The sequence below is a fragment of the Pleurodeles waltl genome, chromosome 5 (assembly GCF_031143425.1).
Source record: "Pleurodeles waltl isolate 20211129_DDA chromosome 5, aPleWal1.hap1.20221129, whole genome shotgun sequence".
NCBI lineage: Eukaryota > Metazoa > Chordata > Amphibia > Caudata > Salamandridae > Pleurodeles > Pleurodeles waltl.
Genome location: NC_090444.1, coordinates 1,396,516,372 through 1,396,532,230, shown reverse-complemented (window position 1 = coordinate 1,396,532,230; position 15,859 = coordinate 1,396,516,372). Strand labels below are relative to the sequence as shown.

The window sequence follows — 15,859 nt, the reverse complement described above, 5'->3', positions numbered from 1 at the left end:
GGTGGCCATTAGAGGATTCGGGAACTCGTTCCTTGCAACTTTAGCAAAACATAAATGAGTACATAAGGGGGCACCGGTGAGTACATCCTGACCACAGGCCCATGTATATTGGGGGGAGGAAAAATTTTCCACACAGTGTTTCACACAATGATAAATATATGTCTAAACATTTATTTTGCTACTGGATTTGCAGACTCATCTGTAGGATTTGCAGTTCCAAGCGAGGCCCCCGGGTTTTGAGAACTCTAGCTGGGAACAGCAAATCAAGGGCAAGTGTCACAGCTTGGTAAACTCAAATTCGGGAAAGCTTCACTGAGCACTGATGATCTGTTCTTGGATGTGTGTTTCTGTTTCCGGTACAGCAGATTAAGCACGGGTCTGAGAAGCTTGCTCTGATTTCCCGGAACTAGGCTGTGAAGTGTGTACCTAGAACCGAAAATATAATTTTCGATCTGTAAGTGCTAAAAACAAATAAAAAAAAGAAAAGCAAATGACTGAGCTAGACAAGGACTGTGCTCATCCCGTTGTGTGCACAATGAGCTGGCTGCTTTTGACAAATTGGCTGTCGATAGCCAGGCAATAGGAGAATGGGAGGGAGTGCCATCCGAGGCCTGGTACTGTGGCTAACTTCCTTCATGCCATCTGAGGCAAAATTGACAATGATTGGCAGTGCACAGGCCTGGCCAGACACCAGGCTCCGCGACTAGCTGTTCACTGTGGGTTTGTTGCAGGGCATGGTCAGAGTTAAGGTCCTGTGGCCACCCCCTCTGTGGAATCCTGAAGCTAGCGCACAGTGCTCAATGGCTGCTAATGGAAAGGTGGCACAGGGCAAGGCCAGACGCTGCAGACAATTGGCACTCTGCACGGTCTTTGACCATTGGCAGTGGGGTTGGTCACCAGTGCTGGGAGGAACATAAGGCATGCCCAGAGTGCAGCATGTTATACAGCCAAACCATGCTGAACACAGCCAAAGGTCATGTGCAGCTGGCGTTGACCACTGTCTGCATGGTGCAAGGGCCAGGCTAGAGGTCAGTCACTGTAACTAATCTGGGTTGCTGCCAGCAGGGGGAGAGCTAACTTTAGCTATAAAATCTAATTTTCTATTCGAAAAAACACATTTATTTAAATAAAGAATCACAGTTAAAGTACAGTCATTGTTATGAATTAAATCCAAAAAAACACTGAAATTCACGTTATGGTTAGTACCACAATCCATAACAAGTGCATCAGCCATGCAAACATTAACTTGCACAGACAAATGCAATGTTTATGACCTCACAATATTCACTTTAATAAACAACACCTAAAGACATTCATAGTCGTATCTGTCAAAGTGCTAAGAGAAATTTAATATGTAATCTCATCTGTAAACTAAATTAAAATCTTTGTAACTGCATCTGTTACATTAAAGGTTGTCATGTGCATTGAATTTGGATTGCAAGTTATGGTTTGTGTGGTTGTTAAGATTAATTAAAATCATTGTAACTGCATAAGTTTCATTAAGGCTGAAGTCATGTCTATTGTTTTTGTGCGAATAATGGTTTGCATGGCTGTTGTGCAACTAATATATATTGTAGTCCTAACCAAAATTAATTTCAATGGATTTTCAATTTTAATTTGTAACCATACCTGCACTTAAATTGCATGTTATTTATAGTATACAAATTTTGTATAATTTTTTTCAGGCTGTTATGTTATATGTATTTATAAAGTGCGCTATCACCTGCGGAGGTGTCCGGATGCTTTGCAGATATGTGTGCCTAGCCCTGCCTATTGTAGTCTTGTTACTGGAAAAGCTGGAAATGTAGCTTCTTGTGGAATTCAATAAGAGGGGAGGGGGAGGCTCTAATGTGGAGTGGGAGGCCAGTCCATGCTTTAGGGCTGATGTAAGAGAACGACCTCCACCTGAACTAGTTTTGTGTATGCACAGGATGTCTGCGAGAAGGAATCCTGTGGAACAGATGCTTCTGGGTGGTTGGTGGAAGGAGATGCGACTGTTCAGGTAGGTTGGGCCTAAGTTATGTAGTGCCTCAAATTTGTGTGTGAAGAGCTTGAAATTAGCATATTTGTGTATCGGGAGCCGATGGAGCTCTTTTTTTTTTGATTTGTATTTATTGCTAGGACTACAGTATAAACAATTATCCCAGCATGGTCCATTTCCACTGCCTCGAGAAATTAATAATATACTTTTGCACTTAAAACGCCATCTTGTCTTAATGTAATATTATCTGTTTTCAGACAAATTTACAAAGTCACAGTGCAAACACAATACACATTTCCTCAGTTTCTGCAAAAAAAAAAGAGAAAGGCACAGACTGCATAAAACAAGAAAGTGACAAAGCAGGGACAGAACAGAAATAAAATCGCCAATAAATAGACAATATAAAACTGAGCGCATTGCATCCAATTGAGAGCTAAAAACCAGAACCTGGACAAGAAAATATATAACACAATAAAGTGGCAGTGCAAAATACAGTATATATATATATAGACAATCAAAATGCCCATTGCAGGCAATGGGAAGGCAAGGCTGGGAGGGCCTACCATTTGCCAAATAACTGATGATATAAAGTGTCTGTGCAGAAACTAATAAATTTCAGTTTCCCTTTCCATCAAGCCGGATATCGGAGCAGCAAAGTGACAGTGCAACTACCATACATACATTTTATGGTCTGACTATTTAGTTGTTTACAGAAAGCCAAAGAAACAAAGTGACAATACATGAGCGATTCAAGTCATTTAAAATATTACAAAATGCTAAGTAAGATCTATGTCACATCACATATACCCCATCTTCCGCAGAAAATGCCCCCTAGATCTTTTTTAATAACATTGTATATTGTTCATACGGGCAAAATACCAGTATTCGCTTTTACTGGTTTTCGTCATCCATTCCTGAGCTGTGGGGTTCAATGCGGGCTTTGAGTGGCTGGTAATAATAGAACAAGCCACCAAGGTGGAAATAAAAATACCATATTGTTCCCAAACTGTGAGGGCATAGTAAGGCTAAACAAAATAATACTGGGTAAGGTATACCCTCAAAACCAACCTTAAGTGGAATATACTCAAAGATCTGAGCTGTCTATTTCGCAGCGATCATGCATTTTTAAAAGTAGAGAGTTATCGAACTGAGACCCCTGCTTTGAAAAACAACACAAATGTATGGCGACGGATACATAATAATAAGTTCTAAGACAAGGGAGCAGTAGGTCACCCTGCATCTTAGGCAGTAAGAGTATTTTTATACTTAGCCTGAGGGATTTATCACCCCATATGAACGATGAGAAAATGGTCTCCAGCTCACGAAAGAAGCTTGCCATCAGCATGCAAGTAGCATCTGTTAAGAGGACTAATATTAGATGCAAAATCAACATCTTTATTAGTGATATTCGCCCGATCATGGAAATAGGGAGTGATTTCCAGAGATCAAATAGAGAATGGATCGAAACGGGGTGAAATGTAAGCAATAACTATCCAGGATGGGATCCGAATGAAATATCCCTAAATATCTTTTAGGATGTGAGTTGTAATTTCACTTAACTTCCAAGAGTAGAATCTCAGTGAAGGTGTTCAACAACAGTGACTCAGCTTTAGATTTGTTAATTTTATATCCCCCCAATCTAGTATACCCCCAGAATGTTTGAAGAGCTGTGGCAATAATCTGCCTATCTAGGAATAGATACAGGGCCACGTCACCCGCACATAATTTTATTTTTGCTGCACCTGGAAATGGATACCACTATGCAAACCTTGCCCTGCTGGGAAAGACTGTCCCCACACTTAGGGTATTCATTATTATCTGATCCACATTTTATCGTACAATATGGCTATTGACCTTATAAGCTGGGACTGGAAATTAAAGTTCTCAGAGATTTTAATCAAGAAATTCCAGCTCACAAAGTCAAATGCCTCCTCCGCATCCAACAAGACTACGACAGCCAGGATGTTGTCAGTAGTCACCAAGGGCCAGATGTACGAAAAAAGCAATTTGCGACTTGCAAATTGCGAGTCCCTGCGACTCGCAATTTGCAAGTCGCAAATTGCTATGCAGTACGGTGTCTCAGACACCGACTGCAACTCGCAATGGGGTCGCAATGACCCACCTCATGAATATTCATGAGGTGGGTCGCAAATTGTGGCCCCATTGCGAGTATAGGCACTCGCTAACATGGAGGCCTGCTGACGTCAGCAGACCTCCATGCTAGCGACCTGCTTTTAAATAAACCTTTAGTTTCGGTTTTTTTTCAGGGCAGGCTCCAGTCACAAACTGGAAGGGGTCCCATGGGGACCCCTTCCAATTTGCGATTGGGTTACCATCCACTTGAAGTGGATGGTAACTGCGATGCCATTTGCGACCGCATATGCGGTCGCAAATGGTATTGCATCCCAATGCGACTCGCAAATAGGAAGGGAACACCCCTTCCTATTTGCGAGTCTGAAATGCATTTTGCGAGTCGGTAACGACTCGCAAAATGCATTTCTGCATTGGGATACGCGTTTTGCGACTCGCAAACGGCAAATTTTGCCGTTTGCGAGTCGCAAAACGTTTGCTACATCTGGCCCCAAATCATTAAACTCAGCCAGATAATAAGTATTAGCTCTCAAGCTTCAGCTCTTTATAAAACCTCTCTGGCCGCCGACTCGAATGGCCGCCTAAGCGAGGAGCTCCGCACGCCGGGTCGAGTCGGGGCCCACGAGGGGGGCACCATCCCACACCAAGAGTCTCCCCCATCACCCCGGAGAGCACTGGGCTGTTGGGCTCAATTGCCAGGGAGCCCCGAGGTGCTTGGCGGTTGCAACAGCCGATTTTGCTGGGAGGCCGGCCGCGGCCTAGGGAGACACACCGAGCCGCGGTCTTAATTTTAAAAGTAGACCGAAGGGAGCTGCGGCAGGGCGGGCGGCCAGAAGTGACTCTCCCTGGTTGCGTGTGCCGGCCGGATCCCCACTCCCACCGTGATCATCTGGTCGATGTGAGAGGGAGGTGAGGTGTGCATGTCCTCCCTCTCTGTGTGGAAGGAGATGTGGCGGCCTGGTGTGTATTAGTACTCCACGGCCCTCTGAAGAACCCCTGCGAGTGCCCAACCATGCAATAGGAGGACGCCATCAGCCCCACTCGATACCTTGGACTAACTGGGGGCCCGTCTGCGGACCTCAAACACTGGCATTCCTGATTCAGCACCCTGCCGTGAATGTGAGAGGGGGGCTTTACCTTGCTCACAGTCCCCCGGGTGGAGGCTGGGACCGGCATTGGGAGATCCAGCAGGAGGGGTCCACATCCCTGAGATATGGCTGATATCCTCAGAGGGGCACCTACCTGCTACCACCGGAGGGGTGCATGAGGTCCCAGTTGGTCAGGCTCATCGGAGCTTCTTACTGGAACTGCCACATCCCCATCTCCACTTCCCCAGCTCTGGATTTGGCTTGGTGCATGGAGTTGGGCCCAATATCAGGCCAGATTGACCCTGACGCCCCTGCAGGAGGGGATCGCCACTGGAGTATTTGTGGATGGTGTGGAGGCGCAACCTTGTGCTGAGACCTGTTTCTGTGGGTACCTAATCACAATCAACCTCGCTCCTTCAGTGAGACCAGGGTTCAGCAGTTGCATCTTTACCTGGTGATTCCTCCATGGGAATTTTGCCTCTTTGGGGTGGTGCCAAGCAGGAAGCCCTCTGGCAAGGACTCCTGTCAATTATTATTCTCCGAAGCCATCGCACAACCTAAAAGAATGGCAGCGCAGATGGCTCCTCCATGCCCCGTGTCCTCACCAGCCCCACCCCCTCAATCGAGGCTACAGACCGCATACTGCAGGAGATTGCTGCGGTGGGGCGTCGTTTGGAGGCAATGGATGCAAAGATCTCTGATCTGACAGTGGCCTCTACCTCTATACGGGCCGACATCGCCGGTTTCCGGGAGACCGTGACCGACTTGGACCGATGTCTCTCAATAGTGGAGGACCGGGTTGCGGTGCTGCCCGACCAGGAGACAGAGCTAAGATCGCTCCGTGCACAGGTTACTGACCTGGAGGATATGAGTCGCAGAGACAACGTGCATTTTTTTGGCATCCCGGAATACAAGGAGTGCTCCGATATTAAAACTTTTCTCAAAAATATCCTACCCGAGATCACTGGCCTGTTTTTTTCACCTCCACTGGAGTTCCAACGAGCCCATAGGATTGTATCTCTGCATAAAGCGACCCCGACAAGCCTCGTCCCATCCTCGTTTGTTTCCTGCGTCACAAACAGGCCAGTCAGGTCATTTTGGCGGTCAAGTCCAAAGGCCCGTTTTCTCTAGAAGGTCATGAGATTAGGGTGGAGGCAGATTTCTCCAGACTAACAAATGAAATACGGAAGGCATTCCTGGCCCTCCACCCGCAACTCAGGAACCTGGATGTTAAATATGGTCTTTTTGAACCGGCTCGCATGTGGATCACATATTACAGCAAATCCAGAGATTTTCTCAAGCCTGTGGACCTTGGCTCCTTCCTGGACGGTCTGGCTTCCCACCCAATGGGCATTGCTACCACACAATCAGACCTGGATACCTTCGCTCCTGGAGATCTTTCCTCGGCACGATACCCGTTATCGCAAACTCAGTGCACAGCCTTGCATAATAGAGGCAGGGTCTACGACCGCCCGCTCAAATCACAGGATGGTCGTGACCATGCGCTCCAAGAGATGATGGACCATTCCCAGGACGAGGGCAGATACAAGTCCTGCTCCCCCTTAAAGCCAACACCTGAAGAGCACACGTTAGGTTGGACCACACGGAGCTTCAAGGTCTTCTTGCTCTATACCCGGCAGTGGGTTCTTCTTCTTCGGACAGCTAAGTGTCTTGTTGGACCTTCACTCTCACTGTCATTGTTTTCCTTCTTGGTGGGGAGGGGCCAGGTGGGGGTCCGGGTCAGTACGTTGCTTCCACGCTTAGCCCATGTCTGCTATGGTTGGTGTTTATTTTTTAATTACAGCCTATTACGCTGCCGGCCTCATTGTGATTGTGATTTTGATTGTGATCATTTTGCCGTCTTGAGGGCAACAACATAGTAAGAAATCCATAGTAGCAGTGGATATTAAGGTCTTGTTCTCGGGTTATGCTGTATGTTTTGGGATGCAATGTGCCTAGAGCTCATTATTCTTTATGTATAGAACCGATTGCATTACGCACCCCATGTGTTCTACCTTGGGCCATGGGATGGGATGGGACCCCACCACCCGATACATCCAGCTCTCTTTAGTGAATACCCCCCCTCTGCGCCTTTATCCCCACCTACTTTGTGGATACATGATCGTGGGGGACCACTGTGAGACATGGCCCCAGAGGACTTACGGTAACCTGCTTACTCCGGGCTCTGGGGAGGTGTGTACCCCCTCTTCCGGCTCTATCCATCCTCATCTGTCAACCTGCAGGGACTCCCTAGGGGCCCTGGTCCTGGGACCTCTATGCCCACTCTGTATTCCTTTCTCGGATGACCATCTTCCTCCTCCCTGGCACCCCCCAAGAAGTACTGACCAAATGTTACGGTCCCTGCGGTCTTGGGGCTCTCGTTCCACCCTCGCTGCTTTAGGGAATGGCTGCTGTGCTTCTCTTGGTCCCTCTGGGTGGGTCCTGTTGGCACTGCGGGCCCTGCAATGTGATAACTGGGTTCTTACCCTCGCTATCAGTGTCTCATGTCCACCTAAGAGTGGACAGTGAGACTATTGCTCTTGCTCCAATCCTCTCCTAGTTATGTCCCTAGTTTGGTCCGGTCATGCCCTGTCCTTTTCTATCTCAGGCTCTCTCTGTCTCAATCCCTATCGCTTGGCTTTAATGGCTGGTGGAGTCTCTTGGTGACCCAATCAGGTTGCATATCTATCTCTTTGCCCCCCTCTTCCCTCACCTTTGCTCGCCCGGCTCGTGGATCTCACAGGTTCCCACCCGCAGTTTAGCAGGACCCTTGGTGGTGAGATATCTTCTTGCTCGTTTTCGTTATCTCTCATCTTTTTTGGTATTCATCTATTCCCTTTCCCTCCTTTCTTATCCTCCCATCTTTCTTCCTTTCTTCTCTGTGCCTGTTTGTTTCCACATTCCCTCTCTACATTTAGGGGCCTATTTTTTCTCCCTCTCTATCCCTTCTCTGACCTCTTTCACACCTTTACCTCACCCCCCTTGCTCTTCTGTCTGCTAGACTCATTCCTATCCTGTGGCTGAGGATCCCCCCATATCCCTCTACCCTATTTATTCATTCCTCCCCAGCACACGAGAGCTCGGAAGTTCGTTGCTTCTAGCCCACTCTCCCACTCATTACATCAAGGATTACGGTGTTTCCCGCCCCGTTTGAATAGATCTATACCACGTTCCACAATGGGGTCGACGACTCCGCTTACAGTTCTCTCTTGGAATGTGCACGGTATGACGCACTACATCAAGCGACATAAGATCCTCTCTTATCTACCGTCTAAAAGAACCAACATTGCTCTATTACAGGAAACACATCTCTCCCCATCAGAATCTGAAAAACTCCGACGGGATTGGGTGGGGAAGGTGCTCTTCCGCGGAACTCCATCTGTGCACAGTGAGGCGCAGGGCTCAGGACGGAGGTGCGGGGTCGCGATACTTATACGCTGTTCTCTACAGTTCAGACTTCTTAAGTCATGGTGTGACCCAGAGGGGCGTTATGTGTTCACCAAGCTTGCCTTAAGCTCTGCTACAATTTGTGTTGGAGCTATATACGCGCCCATGGGCTCCAAACGTTCATTTTTCCTCTCTCTTAACCATCTGTTGACTGAGATAGACGTCTCTCAGTACCTGTTGGGTGGGGATTGAAACTTGGTGCAGGATATCATCTTGGACCAGTCAAGCAGTCTAGACTCGGGCAACAATGGAGATCAGGCCCTCCTACGTGATGTTCTATCAGACCATGGCCTTTTAGGCCACTGGCGCCTATCCCATCCATCTGACAGAGATTGCACCTTTGTTTCTACTGTCCATGGGACTCAATACTTTCTGATCAGTCAGTGATTATTGCAGTCGATTCAAACGTCTGAAATCCTCCTGGCCGCCTTATCTGATTATTCCCCGGTACTGATGGCCCGGGAACTGGGGCTGGCCTTGGTGTCTCCAAACCCCAGATATTGAACCCCGAAGGGTAAGGAACAACTTAGATCCCACGTCGCCATATATCTTCAGAACAATAAATAAAGGTTCAGTCACCTCTCCACAGCTACTATGGGCGGCGGCGAAGGCAACGATTAGAGGGCAACTAATGGGAGACGCGGCCATATCCAATGCCCAAAGGAGGGATCAAGAGAGCAAGTTGGAAGACTACATCGCGCAGACCACCCTGGAATACACCCGAACACCCACCTTGCCCATCCGTCATCGCCTGGAACTAGCTAAAATGGAGCTCAACTCTCTTTATAAATCGCAATATGCCTTGCAGCAACTGAGAGGATTCCATTATGAAAACGGGGAGAAGGCGGATCGCTTGTTAGCTGCTCAACTTCATCAAAGAGAGGCAGCACTGGCCATACAAGCCCTCTGCAGAACAGACGACATGTTCATTACCAATCTTCAGGACATCGCAGAAGAGTTTGGGCGTTTTTACCAAACGCTATACACCCCAGAAATGATTGAAGATACTGATCGCTTAGATGCCTTTCTCCGGAAGGCAAATATACCATGCCTTTCGGATGAAGGTAGGGCGCTTTTGGAGGGTGACATCAGCAGGGAGGAGATACAACAGGTGATAGCTAACCTACCATACCACATGGCCCCCGGGGAAGATGGGTTCACATCAGAATTCTGTAAATGGACAGGTGCGGATACCGTAGATGCCCTCTATGAGGCATTTCAGGGAGCCGATCAGACGGGTTCTCTATATCGTCTCTCTACCAAGGCATCCATTGTTGTCCTGCACAAACCAGCTAAGGATCCTCTCCTTTGTGGTAGCTATCATCTCATATCACTCCTCAATGGGGAAATCAAGATCCTAGCAGGGATCTTGGCGACCCGTCTTAAAAAAGTCATTCCTGCTTTGGTTCATTCCACCCACGTTGGCTTTGTACCGGGTCGTCGTTGAGGAATCATCTTTGCACGCTACTGAGCGCTATCTCGACAGCTCAGGATTCACCGGAGGAGACCCTGGCCCTTTCATTGGACGCCGAGAAGGAGTTTGACCGAATAGAATGGTGGTAGCTTTGCGAAATATTAAAACGTTTTGGTCTGGGGACTAGCTTTATTAATAGAGTACACCTGCTATACGACTCCCCGTCGGCTCAGGTAAATTTCAGCGGGTTCTTCTCTGATGCCTTTTCGGTCAACAGAGGGATGCGTCAAGGCTGTCCTCTATCCCTGTTATTATTTCTCCTAGCCGTAAAACCCTTAGCGGCAAAAATTCGCAATCACAATCTCATCTCTGGGATATCAGTACCAGGTGGCAATTCCACCATCTACTTACATGCGGATTACATTTTACTTACTCTCACTGACTTGCCCAAATCCCTTCCAGCCCTCAAAGCTATTCTCTCAGAGTTCGAGCTCCTTTCAGGCTACTGCATCAACTGGGATAAGAGCAAAGCGTTACCTCTTTCCCATGGAACTATAAGCACCTCAGTTCAGGGTCTCTCGGTTAAGTGGAAACAATCATGTCTTCATTATTTGGGCATCAACATTAACAGAGGTTTGGATAAAATGGTGGCGGACAACTTAGACCCAGTACTTATCAGTATGAAACAAGATTTTGAGAAATGGTCCCATCTGGGTCTTTCAATGTGGGGCAGGGTACAGGCAGTATGAATGGCGGCCTTGCTGCGGTTTCTGTAGGTCCTGGGCATGCTACCTTTGCGGATACCCTTGTCACTTCTTCGGGAGATATATCGTCGTGTTCGTTAATTCGTCTGGGGGTCTATGTATCCTCGGTTACCTAGAGCCACTATGCTCGCCCGACGTGAGTATGGGGGTTTGAGCCTCCCCTCTGTGGAACATTATGCTTTAGCATTACACCTCTCCCAGATGATTTTCTTACTCCCAGGAGTACAGGATTCGCCGCTTTGGGTGAAAATAGAGCAGACACTTTGTGCTCAGCGTCAGCACTCCAGGTGCTCTATGCGGCAGATCCGACACCCCACCGCACCACCAATCCCATGATTGGGGCCATGCAAAATTCATGGCAACAGGCACACCGTTTACTGAAGGTAGACCCCAAATTCATGATAGGCCACCAATATGGGGCAAGACTATATTCTGGAGGGAGTGGCACTCGAGGGGCCTTGAGAGGGTAGGCCAATTTCTAACAGGGGATTTAAGTCGTTCTCAGAAATCAGAGAGGAATTTGGCCTCCCCGAACATCATTCGTGGCGTTTCCTTCAGATTAGGCACTGTCTGGTGGGACGACTGGGGAATCGGCGCCTTCACCAGTCCCCGATACTCCATCTTTTGGAAACCTGGGGCCGACTGAGAGGGTTATATCGGGACTACAAGCATTGCTTAATCAACACCTCTTCTTGTTTTCCTCAGAAATAAATGGCAGGCGCGCTTACAGATTGAATATGAATTAGAGGACGGGGCAGACATCATTGAGGCCAGGGACCGTGGGGCACGGGAGGCTCGCTTGAAATTCAACCTTTTTAAAACGTTACACGATTGGTACTTGCCTCCCCAGAAACTACGCACTGCAGGATTATTGCCTCACGCCTCCTGCTGTAGATGCCCCCACGCCCGCTGTGACTTGCCGCACATCTTGCACGATTGCCCGCCCATTCAGCCTTTTTGGCAATCAGTGGGGGACACCCTCAGGGAAATACTTCCCTTTCCGCTGTCCCTCACCCCCTCCCTCCTATTGCTGCATGATACTGGAGAGCTCTACGATCTCTCCCGTCCACAACGTTGCTTACTGCACACTGCTCTGGCCACTGCTAAGGTGTGTCTCCTCAAGCATTGGCATGCGGCAACTGCCCCCTCGCATGGGGAATGGATCACTGCAATGTATCGTGCTGATTCCCATGAGGGAATCATCTATGACTTACAGGATAGAGTGGACGTATTTCTTCAAATGTGGTCACCCTTTCTCTCGGGACCGATGAACTGAATGACCAATGCGGGGATTGCAACGTATTCGACCGAGTGGGATTACCTTTACCCGGTTTGTCTACTATTAGATATCAGTGAATTGTTGTCTATTGTCTTGCCCTGTCCGCTGTCGACCTCAGCTCAGTGTAAGCACCTTGCCTCTCCTGCCCTCTATTTGAACCTATCAAGACTTTGCTGATTATTCTTCCCTATCTTTCCCCTTTTTTTCTGCCATCCCCTCCGCTTACCCCACAGTCTATCTTGCTCCCATCTGCACTCTTTGAAGGCATCTCTTGCCCCCTTCTCCCTCCCCCTTCCCATCTGTGTCTTATCTTTCCACCCTCGGCCACTACCACCACCACTATTATTATTTATTACTCCATGCTAATCCTCATAGTCTTAGTTCTCTCCCCTCTTACTATTACCCTCACTCTCTCTCTTGTCCCCCCATCCTCTTACCTCTTACTGATGTCCTCTCCTCCTCCCTCCTTCTCTGCTTCTCCTCTCATTGTTTGCTCTTAGCTGGGCTCCTCTTTGCTTGTTTTTTCAGTTTTGTCTACATCTCCTTCCTAAGATCTTCCCTCTAATATTATAACACCACCCATACACATACATATTGCTGCCCAGCGACACCTATTCTTCTTGTCTGCATTGCTTCTAATGGAACATCATCTCATCTTCATACATTCCCCTTTCTGTCCCCATTGTGTCCCCTCTCCCCCTACCAGCAGATCGTGTCCCATTCCCCCTTGCGGCCCTCGTCCCTTGTCTCCAGCTAGCATGCACCGCCTGATGGCCCGATAGCCCTATGGTGCTATCTTCTCCCCATGTTTTATTATCCGTGTGTGACATCCTGGTGCTCTCCATCCTCTTATTCTTAACCCAATCAAAGAGTACCCAAACTCTGGAACACCTAGGGGAGGGAGGACGTAAAATAATGGGTGTGTTAGTTTGTTAGGAATGTTTGTAATCAAGTCTAACTAATGGACCTGCGGAGGGATAGAGATGGGAGCACCACTGAGATGTTGTTGCACTGCTTTATTATTATGTTAATCAGTAGGAGATGTCTCAGCATCATTGCATCACGATCAGATGTTATTGTATTAGTGTATCCGTGTGTTCTAGAGCTTCTCAGTGCCTTATTTTTGTGTTGCTCATTTAGTTCAGATACAGACACGCAATATCAAAGATCCTTAATGTTATCATATTTCTAATTGTCACTCTTTCCTATTCTGCTTGTTCTTTTATCTTTGCGGGATGTTCTCAGTTTTTACGGTGTTGTACAGACATCCTGATGGTTGGTTATTTACCTTTGTCTGTTGTTCTGATATATGGAAATAAAAAATTACAACACAAAACTCTCTGATCAGGGTAAATCAGCGACCTCATCACAACACTAATAAGATTAGATAAAATGTTTTAAAAAATCTTATAATCCGTATTGTTGGCCAGCATGACTATGTGGCTGACTCACCCTTCCCTTACTTTAAAACGTTTACTAAAACTCCTTTCTTAAAAGAGGGTGGGACAGAGTCCCAGCCAAGATAGAATTAAACAGATCAGAGAGAGGGGCGTCTGATAAAGTGCAAAATCACTTACAACATTGTGCCCCAGTCCCATTCTCCCCTGGGGCTGTAGACCAGGGTAGCTTTCTAAAAGCCCTTTTAACCTCTGTGGGGCTAATTGAGCATTTTAAAAGAGCTGCAGCCTTGCTGCTTGACTCTGGAAGGTTCACTTCCTACAAAAACGTATCAGCAAGGGCCAGATCCAATATTCCTGTGTCCCCCTCCATAAAGAGAGTTATAAAAGTTAAGAAATATTTGCCCAATCTTCACATTGTCTCTCTTAACCTCTCCCATAACGTGATCTTTTATACCAGTAACTCTTCCTGAAAAGTTCTGTGTAGGGATGGGTGGTAAACTCTCCTCCGCTAGCGGAGTTCATGGGGTTTTGGCACTACGCGCTAAAAATTCCACTGGCACACCACGCAAATGTGTCGCTACTCAGCTTGACGTCAACTTCAGCATCTACAGCGCCAGCTTCTGTGCAGCTGGACCAGAATTTCCGGGACAGCATATGTTTTTCCAGTGCAGCTACATGGGCGATTTCCTGGAGGATTTGGAGGTTGCTCGACTGGCGCAAAAGACTCACAGCTGCGTTCCTACCAGATGCCTTGGAATTTCTTTGCACTGGGTATGTTACTGACCCGTGATTCACAGCACTAGCTGCGATAACTAAAATCATGTCACTGCCGGTTCTTCATCTCCGGCCATCTCGTGCTGTAAGGTAGGATGGCCAAAGCATGGCAAATATGCGGTTATTAGTGTCAATTTCCTAGTCACTACATTGGATGAGAGATAGCTGCTTTTTTAATATAAAAAATACTGAAATGCTGTTGAGACTGTATTCTGTATGTTTAATGTTCGATGGTTGATTACCTGAGGCAGTGCATTGCTTTTTCACAGAATAGTTGGGTGTGAGAGGGATTATGATGAAGACAACCTTCTGAGTGGCATGGGGAAGGATGGAGCAACATTTTTGGCAAGAGATAGCACCGGATACGATTAGGTCATTCAGTGTAGGCAGCAACATGCAATGAAGAGAAGTCCTTTTTTGGGAGGGGTGCAGGGAGTAACACTTGGCATTTGAAGGGTGATGCACCGGGTAGGCTTGTGCTGGGGGCTGCATTGGAAGAGCTGTGTTAAACCATTAAGGGTATGGAACTGCACCGCACAGACCTGTAAAAGCAATTTAATGACTGGGATGTACTAGTGAGAAGGATGCTACTTTTGGAGGCGATAATAAACAGTGTAGGTTGACCATAGCCCTATATGGCAGGGCTAGCGCTCATGTGGAGGGGATTAACTTAGCCAAATATGGGAACCTGGCTTACACTGCAGGTGAGATACTACTGTAAGAGGTTACTGGAAACCTCTGCAGTCTCTTCGAGTGGTTCCCCACAGATGCTATGACTCACCAGGATAGATAGTCAAAAAAAGGATTGTTCAGATTAGGGGCTTCAGCCTTTTGTGTACAAACTAGGAACAGGTGGCATTCCTCTGCATGCAGAACTCCATGTAAATATTCAGAATTTTTACGTAACTCTGAGGACCCCCAGGACTAAAGACTTAAAAACATGTTTTCATGCCAAGGGTAATGTGGTACACCCATGGGACTCACAGTGGCCGTCCCATGAAGTACTGTGGTACTCCTGCGGGAGCCACCACTTCAAACTTCACCCCATAGTTCTACAGTACTGTGTAACATCTGCCTGGGTGTTAAGCTAGAGCACTGGTACCACAGGACCTCCAAAAATGTTTTAAAAAATGTAAATGAAATGTTGGTTGGGGTCTGAGGGAATGGTGCCCATCAGTGCAGAGTTGGGCCCAGGATCTTATAATCCATTTTGCACATTTGGGTGTGGTTGACCACCCCTGGGGGGAGGATGGAGGCCCTGTGGCCAACCCTCCTCTGTGCATGGCAAAAAACTGTGGTCAGCAGGAGGTTAATTGCCTACAATGAGGTTGTCTGAAGAACATAACTAGAAGTCTTGCCCTTCGGCCAACCAACCACTCCACATGGCTGCAGGCTCTGCACAGCAGGGGGTTGGCCACCTACAGCAGGAGTTTGATCTGTCAACCTCTTGCTGAGCATAGCTTAAGGATATGAGCAGCGGGTGTTACTTCCAACCCTGCAAAGCTTTGCTGAAAGCCATGCTCTTGGGACGAGTTGGCTGAATATGACTGAAAACTCCAGAAATTTACTGATAATAGCAAAGCTTAAAATTATGTTATAGTTAACTATGTTAATAGAATCT

At 47.3% G+C, this 15,859-nt stretch overlaps 1 protein-coding gene across 3 annotated transcripts in view; it reads right to left on the bottom strand.

Moving 5' to 3' along the window:
- Positions 1-15,859, bottom strand: part of IMPG1 (interphotoreceptor matrix proteoglycan 1) — a 1,628,305-nt gene that overhangs the window by 708,669 nt on the left and 903,777 nt on the right. The gene's annotated exons all lie outside the window — the stretch shown is intronic.